At 38.3% G+C, this 14,542-nt stretch overlaps 1 long non-coding RNA gene and 2 other non-coding genes across 4 annotated transcripts; 2 read left to right on the top strand and 1 right to left on the bottom strand.

The window, feature by feature from the left end:
* Positions 1 to 3,755: 3,755 nt before the first annotated feature.
* Positions 3,756 to 3,874, top strand: LOC145122927 (U5 spliceosomal RNA). The gene has a single exon (XR_013714813.1). It is a non-coding gene; the product is annotated as a U5 spliceosomal RNA (small nuclear RNA).
* Positions 3,875 to 7,784: 3,910 nt separating this feature from the next.
* LOC145122934 (U5 spliceosomal RNA) lies at positions 7,785 to 7,897 on the top strand. The gene has a single exon (XR_013714820.1). It is a non-coding gene; the product is annotated as a U5 spliceosomal RNA (small nuclear RNA).
* Positions 7,898 to 8,398: 501 nt separating this feature from the next.
* Positions 8,399 to 10,315, bottom strand: LOC145120962 (uncharacterized). 2 transcript variants are annotated; one of them, XR_013714439.1, is made up of 5 exons: positions 9,831 to 10,315; positions 9,382 to 9,482; positions 9,084 to 9,153; positions 8,941 to 8,997; positions 8,399 to 8,631 (listed from the first exon to the last, which is right to left on the bottom strand). It is a non-coding gene; the product is annotated as an uncharacterized LOC145120962 (long non-coding RNA). The 2 variants fall into 2 exon arrangements; XR_013714438.1 differs by having other exon boundaries at positions 9,403 to 9,482; positions 9,831 to 10,309.
* Between the last annotated feature and the right edge of the window lie 4,227 nt (positions 10,316 to 14,542).

The raw sequence follows: 14,542 nt of genomic DNA, 5'->3' as shown, positions 1-14,542 counted from the left end.
CAAGCTGCAGCCTCTGGAGATTCCCATGTGGAAATGGGAGCAGATCACGATGGACTTCATCACCAAGCTGCCGAGGACAGGAAAGGGGTTTGACGCTATCTGGGTCATCGTGGATCGATTGACCAAGAGTGCTCATTTCTGCCCATTCGGGAGAGCTCATCGGCTGAGAAGCTGGCCGATGTGTATATACGCGAGATTGTCGCTCGCCATGGGGTTCCTGTCTCTATCATCTCAGACCGTGATGTTTGGTTTACCTCCCGATTTTGGTTGAAGTTCCACGAGGAACTGGGCACACGGCTGCATTTCAGTACAGCCTCTCATCCGCAGACGGACGGCCAGAGTGAGCGGACGATACAGACTCTTGTGGATATGTTGAGAGCCTGCGTTATTGACTTCGGTGGGAGCTGGGACTCCTACCTACCACTTGCAGAGTTCTCCTACAACAACAGCTTTCACTCCAGCATTGGTGCCCCACCGTATGAGTTGTTATATGGGCGGAGGTGTCGCACCCCAGTCTGTTGGGGTGAGGTGGGTCACAGGGTGATGGGACAGACCGAGGTAGTCCTGCAGACTACCGATATGATTCAACAGATTAGGCAGCGACTGCAGACCGCACAGAGTCGGCAGAAGAGCTACGCCGACAAACGCCGATCTGAGATGGAGTTTCAGGTCGGTGACATGGTACTCCTGAAGGTCTCACCCTGGAAGGGTGTGATCCGCTTCAGGAAGAGGGGGAAACTGGGTCCCCGATACATTGGGTCGTTCAGGATCATTGCCAGGGTTGGCAAGGTGGCATATAGACTCGAGTTACCAGAGGAGCTTAGTCAGATCCACAGTACCTTCCACGTTTCGCAATTGCGGAAGTGTGTTTTGGATGAGGAGGCGGTGGTGTCATTAGGCGGTATTCAGGTCGATTAGCGCCTGAATTATATCGAGAGGCTGGTAGCAGTTCTGGAAAGGAAAGTGAAGGTTTTACGGAACAAGGAAGTACCTTTGGTAAAGGTACAATGGGAGCACCGGAGGGGATCCGAGTGGACTTGGGAGCCGGAGGCTGAGATGCGGGAGCGTTATCCAGAGTTGTTCACCGCAGCAGACTTTGAGGACGAAGTCTAGTTCAAGTGGGGGAGAATTGTAACGCCCCGAATCTCATTGATTAATTTTATGGCTTTAATTTTCATAAATTGCAAGGTCTACTCGACGAGTTGGATGCCCTGACTCGTCGAGTAGGAGCGTGTTTGGCCACGTGTTAAGTGAACGAATCGCCGAGTCCAAGATAGGACTCGACGAGTAGGAGCTGGGGGATGAAACCCTAATTTTCGGGGTTTTGCACCATATTTAAATGATCATTAGCCTCCTTTAGCCCCTTACAGCCTCTTGAGAGTCCAACAAACCCTAATCCGTGTGTGTGCTCCATTCTTGTGTATTTTAAGCTTTGGAAGGTGGATCTTAGTGAGAAAAGCTCGGAGAAACAAGTGGCTAGAAGCAAGGAGCGTGTGGGGATCTGAAATCTACCTCAGTTAGCATTTTCTGAAGGTATCAAGTCGTTACCTTGACCTCATTTCCTTCTAGATCTCATTTGGCTAAAGATTAGGGCTTTTCTAGCATATTAGGAAGCTATTTTTAGGTATGAGCTAAGATCTGAAGTTGCAACTTCAGATCTGAACTCTCTTGGGTCTCTAAGTCCATAAAGCTTCCAGCTTTAGCAAGTATGAACCTCTCCTTAGGTGTAAAACTCCATTACAAGTTTGGTTTTGACATTATAAGTCTTTAGAGCCTTGCATGCACATAAAATTTGCAACTTTACGTGATAAACATGCCTTGGGAAGCTGGATCTGCAATATGGAACCTTAAAATGGCTTAAAAAACATCTGAATGGATAATGGACTGAATGGACTCGGCGAGTCAGTGGGGTGACTCGACAAGTCAACTAGGGTTTTCCCGACTTTTGGACACGCATAGATTCGACGAGTTGGTCGGAAACTCGGCGAGTCAGTGAAGGTTTTATGACCTTCTGAACTCTTAAGGAACTCGACGAGTTGCTAGCTGCACTCGACGAGTTGGGTCAACATGGACCGTTGACTTTGACTTGGACCAAGGGTTGACCAGTTTGACCTTTGGGGGTATTTTGGTAATTTGGAAATTTATGGAAATGGTTTTATGGTAACTATAGGTGGTGGAGTTCGTATCGGTGATTCGAGAGTTGAGCTTATCACTTCAGTGCGACATTTGTGAGGTGAGTTATCCTCACTATACTAAGGGGTCTAAGGCACCAAGGTCGGTCCATTGGATTCGATATCCCAATAGTTGATTATGTGTTGAATAGAAGATGATTATGCATGCTAGTTTTCTATGCCAGTTAGGTAGATCTGTAGGACTACCTGTGTTACTGTTCGATTATCAGTATGTGTTATTAGCTGTATAAGTGGACATGTTGTGTGGGTAGGGTTGAGGTTGCACTGTCTCGTGCAGTGACCAACAAACCCTGGAGTATGCCAGATATGAACTGAGGGCCGGGAAGGTATACCATACTCATACTGAGGACTCGTTAGCATACCAGATACGAGCTAAGGACCAAGTGGTATGCCAGACTCGTACTGAGGGCAAGTCATATATGTTCCAGTTGTGGGACTACAGGTGGCAAGCCATATGTGAGCTGTGGGCCGGAAGGCAAGCCGGACTCACACTGTGGGCTCAGGGGGTAATCCTGTCTGTAGAGCTGTGGACCCGGTACATGCTGTTATTTGTATATTTGTTATGTGCATTGTATCAGTATTTTGGGGGAACTCACTAAGCCTCGGGATATTAAACAAACTAATTAACAGGAACAAAGTTATTAAGAAAAACAACTAAGTTTTTTGTGTTTTGAGAAAATGACAACTTATATCGGAATGGGGAATTTCAAATTCATTCCGGACTAACTTAATGTCACGTCAAAGTACTAATTTATAACAAAAAAAATACATTTCGGATTGACGTTCCAGCAAGACCATTTGAAATTTCAGAAAAAAATACATTTTCCTGTAATTACAAGAACAATTCCGAAATCCAATACACAATTTTGGAATTTCGAGAAGATGCTTTGTTTTTCACTCAAATCCAACAAAATTCTAGAGAAACGTAACCGATGGTAAGTAGATACGATAAAAGGACTTGAAATGTGATATTTAATTGAAAAACAATGATATTAGACATTTCGAAAGGATCATCATGAACATGAGTAGAGATATTTTTGGTGCAACTAAAATAAACACAAATTATATATTTTGATTAGTCCGAAGGGGCCATCCCGGCCGGACAAGTTGGTTATTTTCACAAATCACAAACAAATTATCATTTTTGTTAACAACTCTATTCCTATTGGTTACTTTAGTTAATATCCATATAATATTTATAATATTTATAGCGACAACTCACAAAACACATAAGGCAAAAGGTTCAAATACAAGGAAGCCTCAGTTTAGGATTAAGGACCAGTCAAATTAAACAGTTAAGGCAAAAGGTTCAAATACAGTTAAAACCAATCAAAATTTGAACTAGCACTATATATTTTATTCTAATTATCCATTATCTAGTATTTACTTTTGAAACTTAAACAAAACAAAAACAAAATCAAAGTAAAACAAGAGAGGAAGGGTTTGAAAAAGTGGAATGCAAGTTTCTTGTTCATCCCACATCAGCTGCTGGAATGAAACAGAATGTGTGACAGTGTGAGAGTCGTTACTTAAACCAAGCAGCTGAGAGACAGAAAGGCACGCAGCCATGTGGTAAGCACAAAGCGAACTATTCTTTCGCCTTTTACTAAAGAATACCGTGTGCTTGCCATACATAGTGGCATACGCCTATTTTTGGAGAGTCCCTTCCTTCATTGGAAGGCTCCAACAAATTTTTAAAGTTCAAAATTCCACTAGGTCTTGTGTCAATCGATACAAGAAATGCAGTGACAATTTTAACAAAAACTCTGAATGTTTGACTTTTTTGAGCTTGTGATCGGAAACTGCATCACAGAAGAAACCAACTGGATTTTGTTAATTTATTTATCTTTATAATATTAACTGTCCTGCCATATTTTGAATTTACAATACAAGAAAGTAAAATAGGTTACAGATCATCTGTTTTTTATAAGGCTGGTAGGAATACCGGCACCACACACCATGGTAAAGTGAGGTCCCAAAATGATTTCGGCGCACCTTCTTCCTTTCCTCCCCAACGGCTACTTTTGGATTTTATTTTATTTCACACTATCTAATACTTTGTCACTCAAATAATACACTTCCTACTACTCGTTTCACACAAACACTACACTTAATTTCTGATACCAAAAATGAACTCAAACAACCTTTCCACCGATTTCATCCCAAGATTCGGGCGAAACAAACCGCGTGCAAGTGGTTCAACAACCCCGAGTCAAAATGTTTTCGTTTTTGATCCGTCGGTTTACTGACCACAACTTGATACCCCTATGTTTTCAACCCAAACAATTTCACTATTAACAAATACCACAATAATACTCTATGCCGCCCGTTAGCCCAACCTTATTCCACAATTTTTCTTCTCTCCCCGAATACATTTTGGTAAGCCAACCCCTGACCGAGCCGGAAATGGTATTTGTTCGGGAGAAGAAAAACAAAAAAAAATTGCAATATGAAATTTCTAATGAAAGACATTGACCATTTCCCGGAGACGACCTCGTGATGGTTTGGAGGACAAGAGAGGAAACTATGAAAAATTATTTCAATTAGAAGTATTCTATATTGTTTTTATTTAATTGTCATTTTTTACTACGTAATGATTTTTATTATTAAGTTAATGAAATATTCCTCTTTTATTATTTTAAATATTTAGAAACTTATTAAATTATAATTTTATATATTTAATAAAAAAAGAAAAACATGAGAGGTAGCCATTTCCTATTGATGAGAGAGGTGAAGGGGGAAATGACATGATTACGATGTCAGGCAAAAAGTGCGAAGTGGTGAGAAGGTACACTCACTAAGACTACTAGGTGTGGGCAACATATTATTACATGTTATCACACCCAAATTGTCCACCTCATTATCCTAATCACAATTTGGTGTTATAACACCAAATGTGGAAATGGACAACACCAAATAACACGGGATAACACATTCTATTTTCTATTTCTTTTTTTAATTTTTTTTTAATGTTTTTAATTTCTTTTTTTCTAATTTGTTTTATTTTTTTTATTTACTTCATATATTTCTAATTCGTTTTATTTTTTTATTTATGTCATATATCTATAAAAAAACATATAAATTAATAAAACATAATTTCATTAATAAGTAAATTAAAAATACCATACAAACCAAAAAAAAAAACATTGAAAAAAAAAACACACAATAGTCCTAATAATTTAAAAAAAACATCGACAAACTATTCTTCGCCCAAGTATTTGCTCTCGATCTTTGCCTTCATCTTCCGTATCACTTCAGCTCATCTCGGTGGTAAATTTGCTTCGTTTGTTGTAAGAATTGCAAAATCCTTCGATATGCGATCTTCTTCGGCTTATTGACGAAGGAAATCCAAATGTTCCCATTGCAATTCATATCTTTTATTTGCAATTTCCGTGTGGGCGTCGATTTTTTTTCATTTCGTCGTGCTCTCGAAGCCGACTTTCATTCTCCTGCGCATGTCGTTGCGCGCACTTGGCTTTGTCGCGCCCCATCGGTCGTCGTGGCGGAGAGATTTCCTCGATGTCATCAAACTCGTCCGGGATCTCATCGGTGTCCGCGTTGAGGGCGATGTTCGTGTGTCCATCGGAAACGTCATCGAACCCGAACCCGAACCACGAGACCTCTTTGATTGTTGTTCCGATGATGTTGGCGTTTTCATCCATTTTGGATCTTTCCTCACTATGTCCCATACGTTTTCATACTCAAATATGTGCCCCATTTGCACGTGATATTCCTCCTTCGCGGCTCTAAACACATCGAAATCATTGGCACACTTTGACGTTGCGAAGAAAGTTTGTTGTATATGGAATTGAATTTGGTGCACTTCCGGCTAATTTGAGTCCACTTGCCACTAAGCATATCATTATTGCGATATGTGTCACCCTTGTTCAGAATTGTGCGGAATTTGACAATTACGGCATCCCAAAAATCAACTCTCTTCATATCGTTCCCCATAGTTGGTTGTTTTGAAGTACTGCATCAAGCCACCGCCAGCGCATGCTCTTCCTACGGTGTCCAACATGTTGGAGGTGCTTCCGTTTCTTCCGCCCCGACCACGACCTCTTTCCCTTTCTTTTTTGGTCTCCCTTTTTTCCCGATGCTTTCTGACTACCCCCAGCTTGCGTCTCGACAACGGTTTCTTGCGTGGGTGGGCGTTGTGTGACTGTTTGGCGCATGGGACCGAATGTGTTAAAAAGGTTTTGTTGAATGTTTGCATTTTGTTGCATAAATGGCGAGGTAGGGAATTGTAGTGGGGGTGAGGCGGGATTGAAAAAATTGTCGGAATATGGAATTTGTGGTGATTTTTGGGAGTTTAGAAGGTTCATGTATCCCTCATATCCCGCAAAACCTAATGGAGTGGATGTGTTTGTCTTCGGAGGAGGGGTATTCGGGTTTTGATCCATAGTGTTTTTTTTGTTTTGAATGAAATAGAGATAGATATAGAGAAATAGAGATAGATATAGAGAAATAGAAGTGTAATAAAATGAGGTATATGTATTGATATAGTTTAATTTTTTAAGTAGTAATTTTTTTTTTAGAATTCACCGTATTAAACGGTAATATTACCGTTTTTCAACGGAACAAAATTTGCAACGGTCAAAAAATGGTGTTACCATTCGTTACCATGGTAACGGGTAATGGCGTAATGCCCCATAACGGCTACCTGGGGCGGTGTTCCGCGTTATGGCGCCGTTAAAGGCGCGTGCCACGTCAGATAACGCGATGTCCGCGTTGCCCACACCCGTCTGTCTAAGCCTTACGCATTGTTCCCGAGTTCTACTTAAAGAGATATATGGATGTATATGGAGGGAATGTGAGTGATGTCGAAGGAAAAGCGTGTTCCCGAATTTAATTGATGTAAGGAAAGTAAGGGGAAGGAAAGGATTTTAGAGCCATGTTTTCATTCTAAAATTTCCTCCCAAATTGGGCGGATTCCGGAAGAAAACACAAAAACTTACAATTTTCATTTTATTTCCTTCGAACTCGGGAACACGGAATAAGAAAATTTCTCCTTCCCCTCCCTTTTTTACTGTCAATATTTTCTTTCTCTTTCTTTTACTAAATTTACTAAAAACTCATGAACAAGGCGTTAGTGCTAAATGTTGAACTATGTAACATGTTTAAACAGTAAAAGCCAATGTGTGAACTGTGAAGTCTGAAGTCTAAAATCAAAACTATTTAGAATCTTTGACAAGCGATATGAATAAATTGATTTAACGGCATATCATTATCCATTTTCACAAATCCTTTGTCCAAAAGTAAAACGTACTTACCAATTTATCCTCTTCATTTACAAATCCAACTTTGTTTTTCTTCACCAAAATATTCTTTTTTTGGTCAACTAAAATTAAAATTTCACTCGATATCTTATTCTAATAATAATTCCTTTCAAAACCTATATAGGAACGCTTCCTATATTAAAGACAAATCAAAAACCAAGTAAAGAGAAGGGGGAAAGAAAAGAAAAGTGGAAGAAGGGTTTGAAAACGAGGAATGCAAGCTTCTGGTTCATCCCACATAGGCTACTTAAACGAAACAGAAGCTATCAAATTCAATACTTAAACCAAGCAGCTGAGACATGAAGAGGCACGCAGCCATGTGGTGAGCACAAAGCGAACTATTCTTTCGCCTTTTACTAAAGAATACCGTGTGTTCTCCATATATAGTGGCATACGCCTATTTTTGGAGAGTCGTTTCATTTATTTAGAGGGCTCCAACCAATTTTTGAAGTTTAAATTTTCACTAGTTCTTGTTTGTTAACTGTCACTGATCAGGTCTAATGCTATCTGGTGCTAAACCACTACTAGAAAACTGGTGCAATAGCTACAGCACAATTCATAGCTATAAGCGGATAACTACGGAATTGCTACGGAAAAATGTATGTAGCATAATGGCCCGTGGGAAAATTATAGCTATGGATTAGCTACGGAATCGCTACATAATAGCTATGAAATTTTCTGTAGCTACCATAGCTACGAAAATAAATAGGTACGGATTTCCAACAGAATAGCTACAGAATTAAATAGCTACGGAACCAAATAGCTACGGAATAGCTACGGAATAGTTACGGAAATAAATAGCTACGGAAATCTGTAGCTATTCCTTAGCTAACTTTGTTTTATTTAAAAAAAAAATTATTTAAAATTTTAAAAATTTCCAATTTTTTGTCAAATACCACATTCAACTCACAATTGTCCCAAACTAGGTAAAAGAAACAACATAAAAACGTGAATTTATTAGCATAGATGCACCAACATTTATATAATGTTATAATTAATATAATGTTCTAAAACGGGCTGTTATTCTACTTAACTCTTCTTTCACTGAAGAGGCTGCTGCTGAGGTACTTAGTCTTAACAGTTCCCGTTTAATCTTGACAGCTTTGGAATCTGCTTACATCAACTCGTCTGTTGAAAGAGTGCATTCCCTTCGTGATTCTCTGCGAAGCATTTCAAAAGGTATCAATATATACCAATAAATGAAAAAGTATAATCTACAATAGATGTTACTATGATGTTTTATGATTGAAACATATATGAATCGTAGTAGTATAATATGTGAGATATTAAACACTATTATTATACAACTTGGACATATAATTAAAAGATTAAATAACATAATCATATATACAACCAATGGGAACATGCAAAGTTTCTGATATGTGCATATTATATATGTGCATATTATAGAATCCAAGAATATTAGTACTTGAAGTTTTTAATTTATTTAAGAGAATGTTAAGATATACCTCAGTCTTTGATTCATAGAATGCTTGCTGCATGCTTTAATATATGTTAATATAAACCTGCAATAAATTTATAATAAAATTGCTTGGTAGATTGTAAAAAATAATAAACTATTGTAAAAAATAATGAACCATTGTATACTCACCTTCAAAATAAAAGAACATTAGTTTAGCACGAAGAAGCAGCTGCAAAAACTCACGGGCTAAAGGAAGAACCTGCCAAAATAACAACCTACTTTTATTCATTGTTTATTAATTATTCATAGATTACTGTCATTCTACAGCATCAAAAATTTAATATCAGTTGGAATGCCCCTAATGGCTACTTTTTCAAAACATATATACCCTAATTATTCTAAAGTTGTATTCAATAATGCCACGAACAAAAAAACCATGTAACATGCTAGCTAAAAAAGGATGTTAAACAAAGAGTCGTCAGTTTACCTTAATGTGTTCAAGACTTACCTAGTAGAGGAAGAATGGCCAAAGCTAACCGTTTAATTGAACTTCAAACATAGATTGTGTAGTGGTCAATAACAGAACATCTGTAACAAATAAAAAACAAATATTAGTAACAGAACATCAATTTTCTGCAATGGGATGGGCCAAGGAAAGACAACGAGGTGGTTTGCTCAGCTCTAAAAAAATGAAAATTTTAACCAATAAATTAAGCTAAATTCAACCAAGTTTTAACCTAATGAATTTAACCAAGCCATGATCAGCTTCACTAGTTACCAGAATTTTAATAAATTCAACCAAAATTTAACCTAAAACCTCAAATTCGACCTAAAATATAATCTAAAACCTCACATTCAACAAAGCAAATCAACATTATCAATGAATTAAACATCTAAAGGTGTATACATGAAGTAATATAAAAAAAAGGGTTTTACCTATCTTGGGGAAGAAATCGAGCAAGGAGGCGGTGAGATTAGGAGGGCAGATGTGCCGGCGAGATGGGGAGGGCAGATGGAGACGGCGACCAGGACTGCCGGTTGGAAAAACGGAGAAGGAGGGTCGACGAACGCAGCTGCGTCTTTGTCGAACAAGGGGATGTGTTCGTCTGCGTCTTCGACTTCGTGTTCGTCTGCGTCTTCGACTTCGTCTCCCTGCGGCGGCGACTGTTCTTCGCAGATGGAGGCAGCAAATCGACCGGACGAGCGGTGGTCGCGTTTGAGGAGCAGAGGACGGGCAAAATGGAGGAGACGGCGGAAAAGGGAGAAGAAAGGAGGAGAAGTCGGGAGCACTGGAGCAGGAAATCGCGTTTTTGCCCTAAGATGAAGCTTTTATTAAACGGAACAAAAAAAAAAGACGGGGCTAAAAAAAACTGGACTAAAAAAGCTTGGGTGGGGTTCGAACTAGGGTTCCCCACATACAGTGTCACAAGCTTAACCATTCGGCCGGGCATGCCACATCCGAATGTAATATCCCCTTAGTGATTCTTATACAATAACTATTTTTCCTTTAATCTATTATTATTATTATTATTATTATTATTATTATTATTATTATTATTATTATGACAATTTTACCCTCAAATGGACACCCTTGAAACAAAGTAATTATGACAATTTTACCCTCAAAGATCAGTTGTGTGAGATTTTTTGTCATCTGGTGTTCAGGACTTTTCATGATGTTATAACAAGCATCGAAATCAAATTAAAAACTCAAGTCTGAACTAACTAAAAAAGCTTTTAGGTAAGAAATAAAAAATATTTATATTCAAGAAAAAAGAAAAACCAATTTTGAAACGAAAACACCATAAACCCTTTCTTATCAGGCCACCACTGCACCAATCACATAAACTTCGAATTTCCCAAGTGTTCAAGGATAATACATGGAACCTACCAAATAGAAAAAGTCCAGCTAACCCAATAAAATAAAGAATGAGTGAGAGTCTTATTCTGTAAGCCAAGTTGAAAACCATTTGGCTTACTTCCAATAACATTTAGTCAACTCCTATCTTTCCTTTTTTCTTTTGTAATTTGTTTTGTACTTTGTAAGTAAAATTCAGAAACTTTCCATAGCCCAATCCTCTATTTTTCTCTATTTCCCCCATGTTTCCATAGCAGCAAAAAGTCATTTTTTTGCTCAATCAATCCCAGAAACGTCTTGAAAGTGTTAAGAGATTGAAAAGTTAAAATGTTACCACCTCACTCTGTTCATTGGCAGCAACTATGTGAAAAGCAGTAGTATGTTGAATGAGAGATGGATCTCACTCAAGAAGACACTTCACACGACATTTGTGGGTATATTATTCATGTTGTCCATTTCCCTATATCCATGTTGTGTTTCATCATACATAGAATCAAGCATCAAACTTGCTTCACTTCTTACGGCCTGCATGTTAAAAGGAACAAACATCAGTTCTTCTTTAACCGGGTCTTTTACTTACCTGTTTGACCCATTGGGACAATAAAGATATAAAAATTAAGATTTAAGTTTACATAGATACACACACACCTGGAAAATATGAAGCTTGAATAAATTCACGTTTCAACTTCCCCCATTCTGATTTTTGAGTCTTTCTAGAAAATTTAGCACACAAAATCGACACACACACACAGACATTTATAGAGAAAAAGAGGGGGATGAACCATCGATTTTAGGGTAATTGATATGGGAGGTCGAACAGTCACTCGAGAAGGAGAACACTGGAGATCACACGCCTGCTAAGTCTCGATTCAAATCAAACCATTTGCAACATATCCGCAATAATAGAAACCAGTAAGTCTTAATTCAAAGATGCAAAACCAAAACATATTCATAAGAGAAGAAAGCTTGATCAACATTTGATGACTTTAAACCTGAAAACACGTTTGCATAATTTTAATCATTATCTTCATTTAGGAAATCAAAAAACAAAAAGCGATGGAAAGGCAAAAAAAAAATGAAGTTCCAACCAGGGAAATTAAAAACCAAAACAGATGAGAAATAAAAAAAAAAAAAAATGGAAAGGGGAAAATGTCTTATAAGTCCAACGAAGTTTTCAAACCGTTCAAAAAACTCCAATTATGTTTTGTCTGTTCAAAAAAACCCAATAAACTTAACATTTTGTCTAAAAAATCCCAACTAACTTACACTTTTGTTCACTTCTCATTTAGGGTCAACCAGCTAATGACAGTCAACGAATGACATGGCTTATGACGTGTAATTAAATATCGAGAAAATGACTTGTAAGACCAACGAAGTTTCGAAACCGTTCAAAAAACCCCAATCATGTTTTATCTGTTAAAAAAAACCAACAAAGTTACACTATTAATTAATTCTCATTATAGGCAACCAGATTCATTAGGTATAAAATTAGTTGGCAAATGACATGACATTATATTTAATGACATGGAATAAACAGATTAGAATTGTCCATTATATATCGATTTAGGACTTGGAGAAGAGAAAAACGAACTACGTCTGTCTTTGATATCTTGTAATGGCTACTTCTTATTCTTCCTCTCAATCGTTGATGTCCAACTCAAGATCTACAAAGAATATATTTGATGATGCAAACCCTTGTGGATGTGGACGCCCTTCTTGGATTTGGACATCTAGAACGGAGGATTATCCAGAGAAAAGAGAAAAAAGTTCAGGGCTTGTTCGATCAGATGGGTAAGTGTAATTGAAAGCTTTATCATGTCCATATTCTATCCAAACATATGGTTCTTTCAAAAAAAAACTTATTAAAATGGACATGATAAAGCTTTCAATTACACTTACCCATCTGTTCGAATAAGCCTTGAACTTTTTCTCTGGATGATCCTCCATTCTAGATGTCCAAATCCGAGAAGGGCGTCTACATCCACAAGGGTTTGAATCATCAAATATCTTCTTTGTAGATCTTGAGTTGGACATCAATGATTGAGAGGAAGAAGAAGAAGAAGTAGCTATTACAAGAGATCGAACACAAATGATGTTCGTTTTTCTCTTCTCCAAGCACTAAATCGATATATAAAGGGAAATTCTAATTTGTTTATTCCATGTCATTAAATATAATGTCATGTCATTTGCCAACTAATTGTATACCTAATGAATCTGGTTGCCTATAATGAGAATTGAATATAATGTCATGTCGTTGGGTTTTTTTTTACAAACAAAACATGATTGGGGTTTTTGAACGGTTTCGAAACTTCGTTGGTCTTACAAGTCATTTTCCGATATTTAATTACATGTCATAAGTCATGTCATTCGTTGACTTTCATTAGCCGGTTCACCCTAAATGAGAGGTGAACTAAATAGTAAGTTAGTTGGGCTTTTTTAGACAAAAGGTTAAGTTCGTTGGGTTTGAGGAAGTTCGCGGGAGAAGTTCCCGACATAATTCCGATCTCAGAGTTAAGAATGGATGAGAACAAGAGGATGATTGAAGAGCCCGAGGCAATTGTTGACCGTAAGACTAAGAAGTTACGACGCAAGATGGTCGACTTAGTGCTAGTCCGTTGGAAACATCTGAATGGGTCGAATCTCACTTGGGAAACAGAGGATGACATGATGAGTCGCTATCCACATCTGTTTGCTGACGCATGATTCTGGGACGGAATCATCCTAAGGGGGAAAGAATTGTAACGCCCGTGTTTCAGGGCTAAGCAGTAGTAGATGATGTAATAGTCTAGGTCAACTATTGTAACTCTTTTAAGATAATAAAGATGAAATATTGGAGTATTATGTGAATTATGTGCATTTATATGCTTATTACTTATTTATAAATGTGTAATAAATAAAGAATAAAAATAAGCGTCAAAATTAAAGTGTGAGATAAACCCGATATCTCTACATAAAGTTGTAGTGGTCGAAACAAGGATTCCGAGGATATAAAGAACGCCGAAATCTGAGTTATAACGAAGAAGTTATGACTCGTCGAAGTTTCGCGACGGAACCGGCACGGCACCGTAAGCGTAAATAGTGAATTTACGATAGAGCGACTTTTAGATTTAGCGATCTAAATGAAAGTCGTAGAAAACGTTAAACCGAGAGCGTCCATAAAAAGAACGCCCAACTCTGACTTCATATGAGGAAATTATGATTTTTCGAAGTTTCGGCTTAGCAGTGTACAGCCCGAAGTTCGAATATTAGATCGAGCAATTTTTAGCCGACACAACCTAAACGAGAATTGAAGATCTCGTTAATAGTAGCGTAACGATAAAAAGACAGACGAAAACGGACGTCAGATGAAGAACTTATGAATTTTTAACGGACCAATCCTGTCGCGGCCTGTTAAAAATATAAATTTAAAATAAAGTCTAAATTACCCGACGGAGTCTAAACGAAAGTTGTAGAGTACGTTCCCGCCTACGCGTGGATATAAAGAACGTCGAAAACAGAGCTCGTATGCGAAAGTTATGAATTTTAGAAGTCGGGAAGCAAAATTGTGAATCTGCGAGAAGGGTGATGACGTGGCCGCATCTGAGCCGTTGCTTGTTGCCCAAGGCTTCGCTTCGGATGAACGACATCTGGCCTCGCATTACGCCCAGCGTCCGAGCTTGGAACGTGCCGCGTACGCGGACCCTTCCTTGGTGCAGCTTGGCCCACGTTGCACCATCCGGAGCCTGCCACCTCGTGACCCTATCCGAACTACCCCCGCGTAGTGATGTACGCCTAGCGTACCACCGAGGAG

This window comes from Lactuca virosa, chromosome 6, assembly GCF_052849685.1.
Source record: "Lactuca virosa cultivar CGN04683 chromosome 6, Lactuca_virosa_CGN04683_v6, whole genome shotgun sequence".
Taxonomy (NCBI): Eukaryota; Viridiplantae; Streptophyta; class Magnoliopsida; order Asterales; family Asteraceae; genus Lactuca; species Lactuca virosa.
The sequence above is the reverse complement of the archived record's forward strand: the minus strand, read 5'-3'. Positions and strand labels throughout refer to the sequence as shown.